This window comes from Euprymna scolopes, chromosome 7 (assembly GCF_053919585.1).
Source record: "Euprymna scolopes isolate OS-2025 chromosome 7, ASM5391958v1, whole genome shotgun sequence".
Classification (NCBI taxonomy): Eukaryota; Metazoa; Mollusca; class Cephalopoda; order Sepiida; family Sepiolidae; genus Euprymna; species Euprymna scolopes.
Genome location: NC_136488.1, coordinates 172,526,788 through 172,539,301, shown reverse-complemented (window position 1 = coordinate 172,539,301; position 12,514 = coordinate 172,526,788).

Below are 12,514 nucleotides of genomic sequence, written 5' to 3'. Positions count from 1 at the left end.
GGACGTACAACAGAGGCGACAGCGGACAACCCTGACACACCGACCGAGAGATAGCGAATGATTCCAACAGCTTACCGTTGATCTGCACCGCTACCGTCGGCCTATCATACAGGACAAAGATCCACTTGCGGAAGTCCGGATTAAATCTGGCGGCCTCTAGCACAGTTCCCAGGAACCGATGATCGACCCTATTGAATGCCTTGGATTGATCTAAACTGATCAGCGCGGCTTCAGCGTCGTCTTCTGTCCCCTCTATGATCGAGTGTATCAAATGCAAATTATCTTGAATCGATCTCCCCTTCTCAGCATAAGTCTGGTCTGGTTTGATCAAGTCAGTGATGACAACCTGCAAACGATTCGCAAGAATCTTTGCCAAAATCTTTAACTCTGTGTTTAGCAGAGTCAAAGGCCTAAAATCGTCAAAATTTTCCACCCCACCATGCCGTTGACCTTTCCTCAGCAATGTGATCACTGCCTTGGTCACCTGTCCAGGGATGGAACCCTGAGCAAACCAATGGTTGAACATATCCTTCAGAATAGGGACCAACATGGGCGACAGCCTCAAGTAGAACTCGTAGGGTAAACCATCAAGCCCCGGGGATTTGTTGTAGCCGACCTGCTTCAACGCAGTAATGACCTCATGTTCAGTAACAAAACATCACAGCTAGCTGCCCAAGCCGCCATGAAGCGGGGCGAGTCAGCCAAATAGCTGCCAAACTCCTCGACCCTGAGTCCAGGTAGTTGGGTGAAGTGCTCCGATAGATGCTTCCGAAACCCCTCGCAGATCTCCCGAGTCGAAACTAGGGCGTGTCCTTCCAGGTTATGTACTTTACGAATGTACCCGTCTGAACCGCGCCTTAAAGCTGCCTTACGCTCAACAGCGTCAACATTCACAGCCTCGTTGGAAACTTTTATTAATCTAGCCCTAACTACTTGACCTTCATACCGCTCGCTAGCCAAGCGGCTGAGGTCTTGTTTAGCTAGTTCTACCTCTAGGGAGTCCCCCCCACCTCCACCGCCCGGGTCAGCTTATCCTCTAAGCGCTTCTTTGCCTTAGCCTTATCTAACGTGAGGCGTTGGCTGTATTGGACAGAGAAGCGCCTAATTTTGGCCTTAAGACTAACCCACCACTTAGTCCCTGTAACCGCCCCCACTAAAGCCCGCTGAATTAATTCGGTAACCTTCAACCGGTAGTTCTCCAGCTCCAACAAGGTGCTGTTGAACTTCCAGTATCCAGCTAGTTTAGGCCTAGCACTTAAGTTCAAATGGGCCATAACGAGTTTATGGTCCGAGTGTCCTAACAAGTGAAACGTGGGGCACGATAGAAAGTCTATGTCGCCTCTTCTAACTAGCATCCGATCCAAGTAAGTACTCGGATGGGAAGGCACTACAAAATGCCACGTCCACATCTTCCGCCCCGGACGATCCAGACGGAATCTGTCGACGAGATCATCAGGTCGAACAGAGTGCTGTCACACCGCACTGACCCACTAGCCCCCCCCGGCCTTATCTATATTGGGATCAAGGATTGCATTCCAATCACCAATTAAAACTAACCATTCCAGATCCACTAAGAAGCCCTCCAACCGTCGAAAAAAGGATACCCTCTCTACAGCAGAATTGGGAGCATAAACAGCGACAATCCAAAAAACACTGCTATTAACGGCAACATCAACAACAACCAGCCGCCCGTCCTCGCCTGCATGAACAACATTCACCGACGCTGACAGGGTGCGACTCACTAGCAAGGAGATTCCACGACTATAAGTATTGCCATATGCTGAGTAAACATCGTAATCATCTACCAGCACCTGACAATCCTCGTCACAAACAAAGTGGGTCTCCTGGATAGCGGCAATATCTACCTTAAGGGACACCAGGTCTCTCATAATACGCGAGGCCTTGCTCCGACACCTGATGCCACTCACATTCAATGTAGCCAAGTTTAAAGCCATGCTCACTTACCTTACTCAATGTCACTGACGGGACTGAAATCCCTGGCAGTAAGGACGTGGCAGGCCTGGCCGAGGCTACCGGTAAGTAGGTCTGGTGAGGGTACTCCATCCTTGGCCACGCCGCCCACGTCCAGGGGGAAGGTTAGATTGAGTGCTCTGTATAAGGAGGGGTGGACGTACATCGGGATTCTGTCCTCGCATTTGAAAAGGATGTTACTCAGTGACGGATGATCCCTATCCACCAGCTGCTGGCCTGGGATCGCATCCTTTGCTGCATCTACCATCGCCCAGAGGGCCTCAGTCCTAGAGTCCTTGTTGACCCTAACGAAAGTGGTCAGCAAGGGAGCGTTCTTGAACTTGGTGGGATCTGCTACGTTGTCACCGCCAACGTAGACCAGGCTCTTCAGCTTATTATACCGAACCTTCTGTTGTCCTTTAAAGTCCGGTATTGGTAGGTGAGGGTTGGGTTCACAGATCCTACCTCCTGGCAGAAAGGGGAGTTTCTTAGTTCGTTCAGTATGAACTGGGGTAATGAGAGAGGGGGCCTCTTTGGATTGAGGGGGAAGGAGGGCGCTTGGGGAAGGGGTAACCTGCTCAGCTTCTTTGTTTTTGTCTAAATCACATGATGGGGGGTGGGGAGGGTTTCTTGGGGCCTTTGGGGGAGTGAGGGAGGGCTGTTCGGGCTGCTGGGGTGGTGGGATAACAGGGGGTTCAGCCTGTGTATTTGAAGGTGAGTCCTTCTCAGTAAGGGTAGGGGGGATGGCACGTGTCTTCCGACTTTTCCTTCTCCTAGACTTCCTGATTTCTGTCGCGCTTAAAGTAGTTGTTGTTATTGGTGCTTCTTCTTCCTCTTCAGACACGACTTCCTCCTCAGACTCTTGTAATTTCCTTTTGTTTGAGGAGGAGGAGGGTGCCTGTGTGTTCATTATTTCCACCTCTGTGACTGGTTTGTTCTCAGGATGGTCTTTGAGCAATGTCTGCAGGGATGGCTGTTTGGCGGTCTTTCCTTTCTTTGTGACCATCACCCACCCTGCTTGCGCTTCCGGGGTACTTATGGCCTCAGCGGGAGCAGCAGCTTGGTTTGGTGTTTTGGCTGTTCCTGCCGCCTTGCCTGATGCCTTGGTTGGGTTTTTTCCCCCATTTATCTTGGGGCAGTCCTTGGCCATGTGCCCTTGTAGTTGACACTGCCGGCAATGGGGCTTCCTCCCCTCCACTATAAGGGAGAGCGTCCATTCCCCAAATTTGAGCGTGGCTGGGATTCCGTAAAATCCTGCTTTGTCCAGGACCATTTGTATTCTGTAGTCCCCGGTCATGATGTTCCTCAGACCACGGGCCAGCGTCACTTCTTCCACGTCCCCATACTGGCTGAGGATGGCACCCAGTTGTTTAGCCTCCATGTAGCAGGGGACGTTTAGAGCAAAAACATTTGTCCTCCTCTTATTCATATATATTGGCTGCAGCTTTATGTTTCTGCTCTGATGAGTGGTCCTGGACAGCTTGACTGCGTCTTCGGGGGTAGGAAGCAGGACATCCCACCGCGCGTAGCTTCTTCTACAGATGTAATTTGCCGGGATGTTCTGCTCCAGCAGCACATTAACCATTGTGTCTTTGTTGACACCAGTCAGGCTTCTAGTCCTTGTGTCCGAAGTTATTAACGAGAGGACCCTCTGCTGCAATCCTTCTACCTGACCGGGGAGGGCTAGATCTCGTTCCCTTTGGTGCACTCTCTGTATGTAGAGTCTCCTGTAGTCCTCAGGTGTCATTTTCCTCTGCTGTTCCTTGGGGCCCCATGCTGGTCCTCCGCCATTTGGGGTGTCAGCTGGATCAGGGACGGGGGGTTTAGCTGGTGCTGCTTGGTTTTCTGCCGTTGTGGGTGTTGCTGGCTTTGGAGACTGACCTTTTCCAGTTAGAGTTCGCCAATCTGCATTTGTTGTTGTTGTTGTATGCTGGCCTTCTCTGTTTTCCAGGCCGTTCTCCTTCTTCTTCCTCTTTTTGAGTTGCTGGGTAGCCGCCTCTTGGGGAGATGAAGGTGCCTCCTCTCCTGGGGATGTGTTCCCAGCTGCTGATGTTGCGGGTCCAGTGGACAGGGATGTCGCTCCCACCAGTTGGGTTTTGTTGACACTGGTTGGAACGTCGTCTTCATCCCTGGCTTCTCCCTTTTCGTTGTTGCCCTCTTGGGGAGTGTTGGAGGGCGGATCATTGGCTTCTTCTTCGAAGAGTGATTTGAGAAAGGCTATGGTTGCGTTAAACAGCTCCTCGGTTTGTTCAGTGGGGCTGTTTTCCTTCCTCTCCCTTGCTGCTAGTAAATTTCCCTTTAGGGGAGCAGGGGAATGATGTCCCGTTGTTCCTCCCTTGGGTTTGCACTCTTGGAGTGCAGCTGGATTGGTTCCCTCTGCATTGCCCTCTTGCAGCAGCCTTTTCCTCCGGGTTGCCCTCGTGGGGAGTGGTTGCAGGGGCTTTATGGGGAGTCGCGGCGGACTGCAGCCCTAACTCTCCCTTCTTTTCCAGGGTCGCCGTGGGCTGCGGCCCTACCCTGTCGTCTGCTTCCTTCTTTTCCGGGAGCTGGGTTTTTGCTCCCTTTTCGGGAGATTCGTCCAGCGGGGCGATGTTCCGCATTTGAACCGGTATGGTTCGCCTGCCTGGCATCGTGGTGGTGTAACTACTGGCCGCTGACGCGGACCAAAGTGTAGCAGGGAGAAAAGAAAACCCAGGGGAATGGAGGGGGAGAAGCGGGCTCAGAAGAGATTAGTGTTTTTGACCTCGGTGCTAGCGGATCAGAGTGCCGCGTCGCAATTAAGAGAGAGAGGGGATAGACATCTCTGCCCACAGAGGGGAGAAGAAACGAAGCACCCGCCCTACCCCCACATCATCCTACCCAACGGAAGCGAGAAAGGGAACCCTGTCTGCTCGATCCAATGGGAGAGCAGCGAAAATAGACAAAGTTTTGGCCTGGCAGGTCAGAGTGCTGCTCAGGCAATTAAGTGGTGAGAAAGTAGACCATCCCCTGTCTCTAGAGGGAAGAGACCGGAACGAAGAAAAACATGCAAAAATAAAGGCAGGTCTCAACTACCAGCTTGTGGTGTTGGTCCCGAGATTCCAGTCTCCCAAAAGAGGGGATCGGTTTTCGGGTCACAGCTCCCACAAATGTGGAGTCGGTCCTTTAGGTCCTGACTCCCGAAAGGAGGGGGTCGGTCCTTGCTAACAAAAGTTAGCATGAAAAAACACCTTAACCTAGCCCGAGAGCCCGGTGGTGGATCAAGTTTCGTAGCTGAGAGACCAGATACTACACTTTGATCTTAGTAAGGCCACGGAGGTCCTTCTTCTTGCGAAGAAGGCAGGTTCTCTCTATCGTGCTAAAAAGCTACTAACGCCCGAAAGTATCCTGTACCTCTATAAGGCCACCATTCGCCCATGTATGGAGTATTGTTGTCATATTCGGGCTGGTGCATCTGCTACTAGTCTCTCGCTCCTAGACAAGGTTCAAAAGAGAGTCGCCAAACTAATAGGTCCTGAACTGTCATCTAAGCTTCAGCCTCTGTCCCATCGACGAAATGTAGCATCCCTCTGCCTGTTCTACAAGTATTTTAATGGTGAATACTCTGACGAACTGCAAGCACTTGTACCCCCTCGACCTAAATACTCCCGACAAACCCGACAAGCAGCAAGGTCCCACCCCTTCACAGTTGAGGTCTCTAGATGTAAGAGAGCCTTCTACTCCAGTAGTTTCTTCTCCAGAACAGCTAGACTTTGGAACTCTCTTCCGGGTCCCTGCTTCCCCAACTGTACCAACATGCAGAAGTTCAAGTGCAACGTGAACCGACATTTTGCTGCCCAACTTCCTACACAGTACCCCTGATGCTTATGTCCCTGATAGTAGCCCCTACAACAAAGTGGCAATGTGCTTTGTTTTGGGGTGAAAAAGCAATAAAAAAATTTTTTAATTATTATGTACATCTATATCAGAAACACTTGTAAACGTTTTTTTTTTCATTTTTATTTTTTTATTTCCATACCTTGTGGACCGGGCGCGTATGCAGACCCCACAATTTTAATGAATCATCATTATGCCAGATCAAACATACCCATTCCTGTGTCTCGATCCATCTTCTATCATTATATGTGATCAGTTTTCTATAATAGTCAACCATATAAGAGCCTATTCATGACCAGACACACGCACAGACGTTCAGCTTTATATTATAGATATATATGTATTTATATATATACTAGCAGGATTCCCGGCGTTGCCCACTCGTTCAATACACTTAAACATGATATTTTAATTTATTCTTATTGCGTATGTAATTTTATAGGATCAATCCACTATTGAATATTATATATTAGGTTAAATAGAAAGTTCTTGTAGAATTTTTAAATTCGATACTGAATGATGTATTTTCAAATAAGTTTCCATTATAATACTTTTACTTTATGTATCATTTTAAAGATCGATACTGAATGATGTATTTTCAAATAAGCTTCCATTATAATACTTTTACTTTATGTATCATTTTAAAGATCGATACTGAATGATGTATTTTCAAATAAGCTTTCATTATAATACTTCTAGAAGTGTAAGCCATTTTGAGTTTCAGAAACAGTTTCAGATGGTTCGCTGTTACACACAAGTCCTGGGAGGTGACTTGTTTGTAGTAGACAGTTCCACAGAACAAAATATTCTTACCGTGTCGACACCCGGGAAAAGAACATGTGAAATTGCTCCAGAAAAGGTTTAATATTTATGAAGCAATTCTGGTTTCTGATCGGTTGGTAGCAGAACGTAGTTAATTTGATTCGTCAGTTCTTAGCAGCATCGTTTATAAATAGCATCGTCCGACTGTGTGGGATCATACCCCATTATAGCTCCAAAATATTGCAACAATACTTTTACTTTATGTATCATTTTAAAGATCGTTTTTTGCTCTATCTAATCGTTTAAATTACAGTCGTTTTAAAACAATTATGTCTTCTTTTCAGAACATTGAATACAAGATGGAAACAAAGCAAATTTTCACAATTTTCTTATTTCAATTGAAGCTAGACCGAAATGCTGCTGAAACAACTCACAATATCAATTAAGCGTTTGGCCCAGGAACCACTACTGAACGCACAGCACAATGGTGGTTTAAGAAATTTCATGGTGATGACAAGAGTCTAGAAGATAATGAATGTAGTGGTCGGCCATCGGATGTTTATAACGATCAATTGAGAGCTTTATTCAAAGCAATCCATACCCAACTGTTAGATGTAACGTATACAACGATTTCCAACCACTTGAGAAAGATTGGAAAAGCAAAAAAACCTGGATAAATGGGTGCCTCACGAATTGAACAAAACCCAAAAGAAACAACGTTATGAAGTGTCATCTTTTCTTTTACTCAACAAGAACGACCCGTTTCTCGACCAGGTTGTGAATTGCGATGAAAAGTGAGTTCTTTATGACAACCAGTGATGCTCAGCTTAGTGGTTAGACACCGACAAATGCTCCACGGCACTTCCTGAAGCTAGAGTTGCACCAAATGAAGGTTATGTTGACTGTTTGGTGGTCTGCGACTGGTTTCATGCATTACAGTTATTTGAATGCAGGCTAAACTATTACGGCAGAGAAGTGCTGTCAATAAATGGATGAAATTCATCAGAAACTTCGACAACAACACTCAGCATTAGTCAACAGAAAAGGCCAAATGCTCCTCCATGACAATGCCCGACTACATGTTTCTAAACCAACCCTGCATAAGTTGAACGAATAGGGCTATGAAACTGCCTCATCCGCCATACTCTCCAGACCTCTCACCTACCGGCTACCACTTTTTAAAGCATCTCGACAACTTTCTGCATGAGAAATGCTTCAAAAACTTAAGCAATACCAAAAATGCCTTCAGCGACTTCATCGCCACCAGAACGCAAGATTTTTACATTACTGGCATAAATACACTTGTTTTGCGTTGGCAAAAGTGTGTTTATTCTGATGGTGTTTATTTCGATCAATAAGTAGCCGAGATATGTTCATCTAAATTTAAAAGTTAAAAACTTCAAGAACTTTCTTGTCAACCTGATGTTATAAGAGATAATTTGCCCAGTGGACTAATTTGCAAAACAAATAAAAAAAAAATGATAATGTCGTTCATCAAATTCCATCTGTGTTTGTTTACATCACGTCAGCTGATATTTGGTTTTGACGATGAATGACCTGGAAAAGTCCTTTCTAATTAATGTTTAGGTTTAAAATATGAAAATCAAGAAATGATTTGCGGCGATTTTAAATGGTGCCTCTGTTTTTAATATAAATTGATAAGAAAAGATACCCAGAGCCAGGGCTATCATATTTTTAGTTAATTCTTAATATCAAGCCATTCTGTAACGCGTTATTCTATTCCTAAGCTAACATAAAAATAAGAAAAAAAAATTCTAAATTTAAAGGAAAAATATTAAACCATATACTAACTCCTTCCAACAAACCTGTTGCAAATATAGCTGCTTCCACTGCATGAACTTTTACTCACCCCCTCCTTCAGTAGCAATGAAATAGTAATGTCCCTTAATCACTTTAAGGAGTGTAATTTATCAGTAGATATATAACATTTACATACTAACCCAGTAGCATTAACTATCCACGCAGGGTCGTAGAAATACCTGGATTAGAACCCAGGCGCAGGGCAAACCCTCTCGGTGCTAATGGACCCGTAGATCTTCCCAGGTCATCTCTCTAGGAGAAGGAAAACTCTGAAGCTAAACCTAAGGGGAGGGAGGCCTCTCCAGTCTTGGATGACAACCTTCCTAGAACTGGTGACTCAAATAAATTACCAGTCTGCAAACCTAAACTGCTTAAGGAGTAGATAGGCACTGCCTATCGCCCGGCTTCCATACTCCTTCTTTGCCTATTAACCAGGCGTAGAGGTTGAATCACAGGGATTCGACAGAAACACTCAGTGGTCAATCTTGTTTCCTGACTAGGGCAATGACCCCCGTTTTCCCCTCTCCTGACACATCCCATCCCTCTAAACTGGGCACATGGGAGTGCTTGAATGCCAGAATGCCAGTACAGGTAGATTGGGTTGACCATTGTCTAATGGGTTGAGGGTACCGGATTGACAGTTCCTGGCTGCTGTTCCCGACTGGTAGTACAGGACCCTAACTCTTTGATAGTGCTTAGAACGGCTGCTCCATCAACAGTTGAATAATATCGGGATGTTTTCTGTGCCATGTCGCGCATGGAAAGGGACCCTGCAATCATCTCCGGTAGGCTTTCCTGAGGCCACAATCCTAGTAGATGGAGGGTCAGCTGATGGTCTACTTGTATTGCATGTCTGGTATTCTGCATAACCACTTGTTCAGCACCCGTACCTAAACTGAAACTCTAAAAAAACAAAAACAAATCATGACAGTACAATCTAAAATTATGCTTAAACCAGGACAAAACTCAAACAAAACCAAATTGCCTCCTCCTTTGAGGCTTGTATTTATGAACATCCGTGGGCTTAGAACTCATTTAAATGATGTTGAAGCATTTCTCCTAAGCAACACCCTGGATATCTTAGCACTAAGTGAGACTAACCTACACTCCTCCATCCCCTCTAACTACTTTAATATGCCCAGATATCTCCCACTCTGCCGTAAGGACTCTGACAGACATATGCATGGGTGTTGGAGTCTATATCTGAAACATCCTCTCCTTGACTAGAGAAACAAAACTAGAATCGGACGATCAAGCCTTTATGTGCTTTAGACTTAACATGCAACATAACATTAGTTACTTTTATTTTCTCTACTGCTCTCTCTTGACCCAGAACTATAACCTAATAAACAAAGTCTCTGACAGCATAGATACAGCACTTTCCTTCGGCATTAACGCACAAGTGCATATATTTGGCGACTTCAATATCCACCACAACAACTGGCTTGGATTTTCTACTTACACAGACACAGCTGGTAGTACAACACATAGCTTCTCTATATCTCATTCCCTATCACAGACGGTTACATTTGCAACCCGTATCTCTGACCAGCAAGAACAACACGCATCACTTTTAGATCTGTTTCTGACCACAGTTCCTGATTGTGTTATGAATGCTCACAGCCCACTTGGAAATGCTGATCATGTAGTGATAATAGTTGAAATCGCCCTAAACTCTAGAGCCAAAATGGAGGAGCCATTGCTCAAAACAACCAGATATTATAAAAAGGCTGATTGGGAAGCCATCAGGGATCTCATTAGAGACGCCCCATGGCAACATATCTTTTCACTTCCTGCTGAACAGTGCACACATGAGACCACTGAGTGGTTCAAAACAGCAATCGAAGCGCATGTTCCCACGCAGAAGTTTTATAGCAAGCCCCACTCTCCCCATTGCTAAGAGAGAATTTACTGAAACCACCAAAAAACGCATCGAAGCACAGAAATTAGGAACCTGTGACTTCTGGAAAATATACAAGAGTGTAGTAAATAATGGGCAATCAACAATTCCCCTACCATCCTACAATCATGAGGTTGTTTGCTCAGCAACCGAGAAGGCTAACATGCTTGCCAGTCGGTTTGCCTCCAACTCCACACTGGACCCTGCTAACCACACCCTCCCTGACTTTCCTTTGCGGACAGACGCCACACTAGACGATCTGGAAATCACTCCTTCTCAAGTGTATGCTATCATAAAAAATCTTGACACTTCAAAAGCATGTGGACCTGATCCGGCTGTGCCATTAAAAAAGTGTGCCACCGAAATAGCTCCGGTTCTCTCCAAACTTTACAACAAATGCCTTAATGGATCTTGCTTTCCTGCCTGCTGGACAACTGCTTCTGTGGTACCAGTTTTCAAGAATTCTGGTGAAAGAACTGACTCAATAAATTACCGTCCCAGTAGCTTCCTTCCACTTTTTGCCAAAATATTTGATTCCATAATTAACCAAGTTCTAGTCCATCACCTTACAGATGCTAAACTTTTGACCGACCAACAATATGAATTTAGGCAAGCCCGTTCCACGGCAGACATCCTAACTGTAATCTCTGAACGTATATACCATTCACTTGACAAAGTAGGGGAGAGTAGAGCGGTAGCTCTAGATATATCTAAGGCTTTTGACAGGGTATGGCATGAAGGTCTTCTCAGGAAAATCATATCATACGGTATCACTGGAAGAATACTTAACATAATTAAATCCTTCTTAGATAAGAGAAAAATCCAGGTTGTCCTCGACGGTCGTACATCTAAACAATATGATATAAATGCGGGAGTGCCTCAGGGTTCTATCCTAGGACCTCTATTATTCCTGATATTCATAAATGACCTCCCTGACAAAATTGTCTGTGAGATGGGTATGTATGCTGATGACACCACACTCTAGAACCAACACGACAGGAAAACAAATGAACACATATCTAGAGAAATGGCAGAAACACTAGAGGACGACCTCTAATCTGTAGTGGAATGGGGACAAAAATGGATGGATTGTCACATTCAATACTGCCAAGACTAAACTTGTTTCCTTCAATAACTACAAGAAACCTTCTCTACCACCAATAGCAATGGCCAAAGAATCTTTATCTGAAAGTACATCTTTTAAACTACTCAGCCTAACGTTCACAGGAAACATGAGTTGGAAAAATTACATTGAGAGCATTACCAGGATCGCTCTGAAGAAGGTATGTTATCTCTACTGTGCTAGAAAGCTACTAACGCCCGAAAGTATCCTGTACTTCTATAAGGCCACCGTTCGCGCATGTACGGAGTATTGTTGCTGCATTTGGGCTGGTGCATTTGCTACTAGTCTCTCACTCCTAGACAAGATTCAAAAGGGAGTCGCCAACCTAATAGGTCCTGAACTGTCATCTAAGCTTCAGCCTCTGTCCCATCGACGAAATGTAGCATCCCTCTGCCTGTTCTACAAGTATTTTAATGGTAAATACTCTGACGAACTGCAAGCACTTGTACCCCCTCGACCTAAATACTCCCGACAAACCCGACAAGCAGTAAGGTCCCACCCCTTCACAGTTGAGGTCCCTAGATATAAGAGAGCCTTCTACTCCAGTAGTTTCTTCTCCAGAACTGCTGGACTTTGGAATTTCCTTCCAAGTTCCTGCTTCCCCAACTGTACTGACATGCAGAAGTTCAAGTGTAACGTGAATCAACATCTTGCTGCCCAACTCCCCACATAATACCCCTGTAGCTTATGTCCCTGATAGTAGCCCCCTACATCAAAGTGGCAATGTGCCTTTTTTAGGGTGAAATTTTAATAAAAAAAACTTTTTCGTTCCCATGGACAATTTTCTCACGAATCTTTCTCTTTTATCGTGACACGGGGTTTATTTCGAAAAGAAGAAAGACCACAGAAACAGTGTTGTGGTCAGTGATTGTTGTTGTCGAGCGAGGGACCACACATATGTCTGAGTGTCCCTTACACTCTCGTTGGGTCAAAGTTAGATGAGAGTACGTTCTGGTCTTCTCTCATTCTCTGTCTGTCTGGATTTTTCTTTTCTTTTCGATTTTCACATCAACTTGCAAACTCAGTTTCATTAAATTACGAGGAATCAGCCTTATTAGCCGAAAATGAGTTAGCGACTGTGT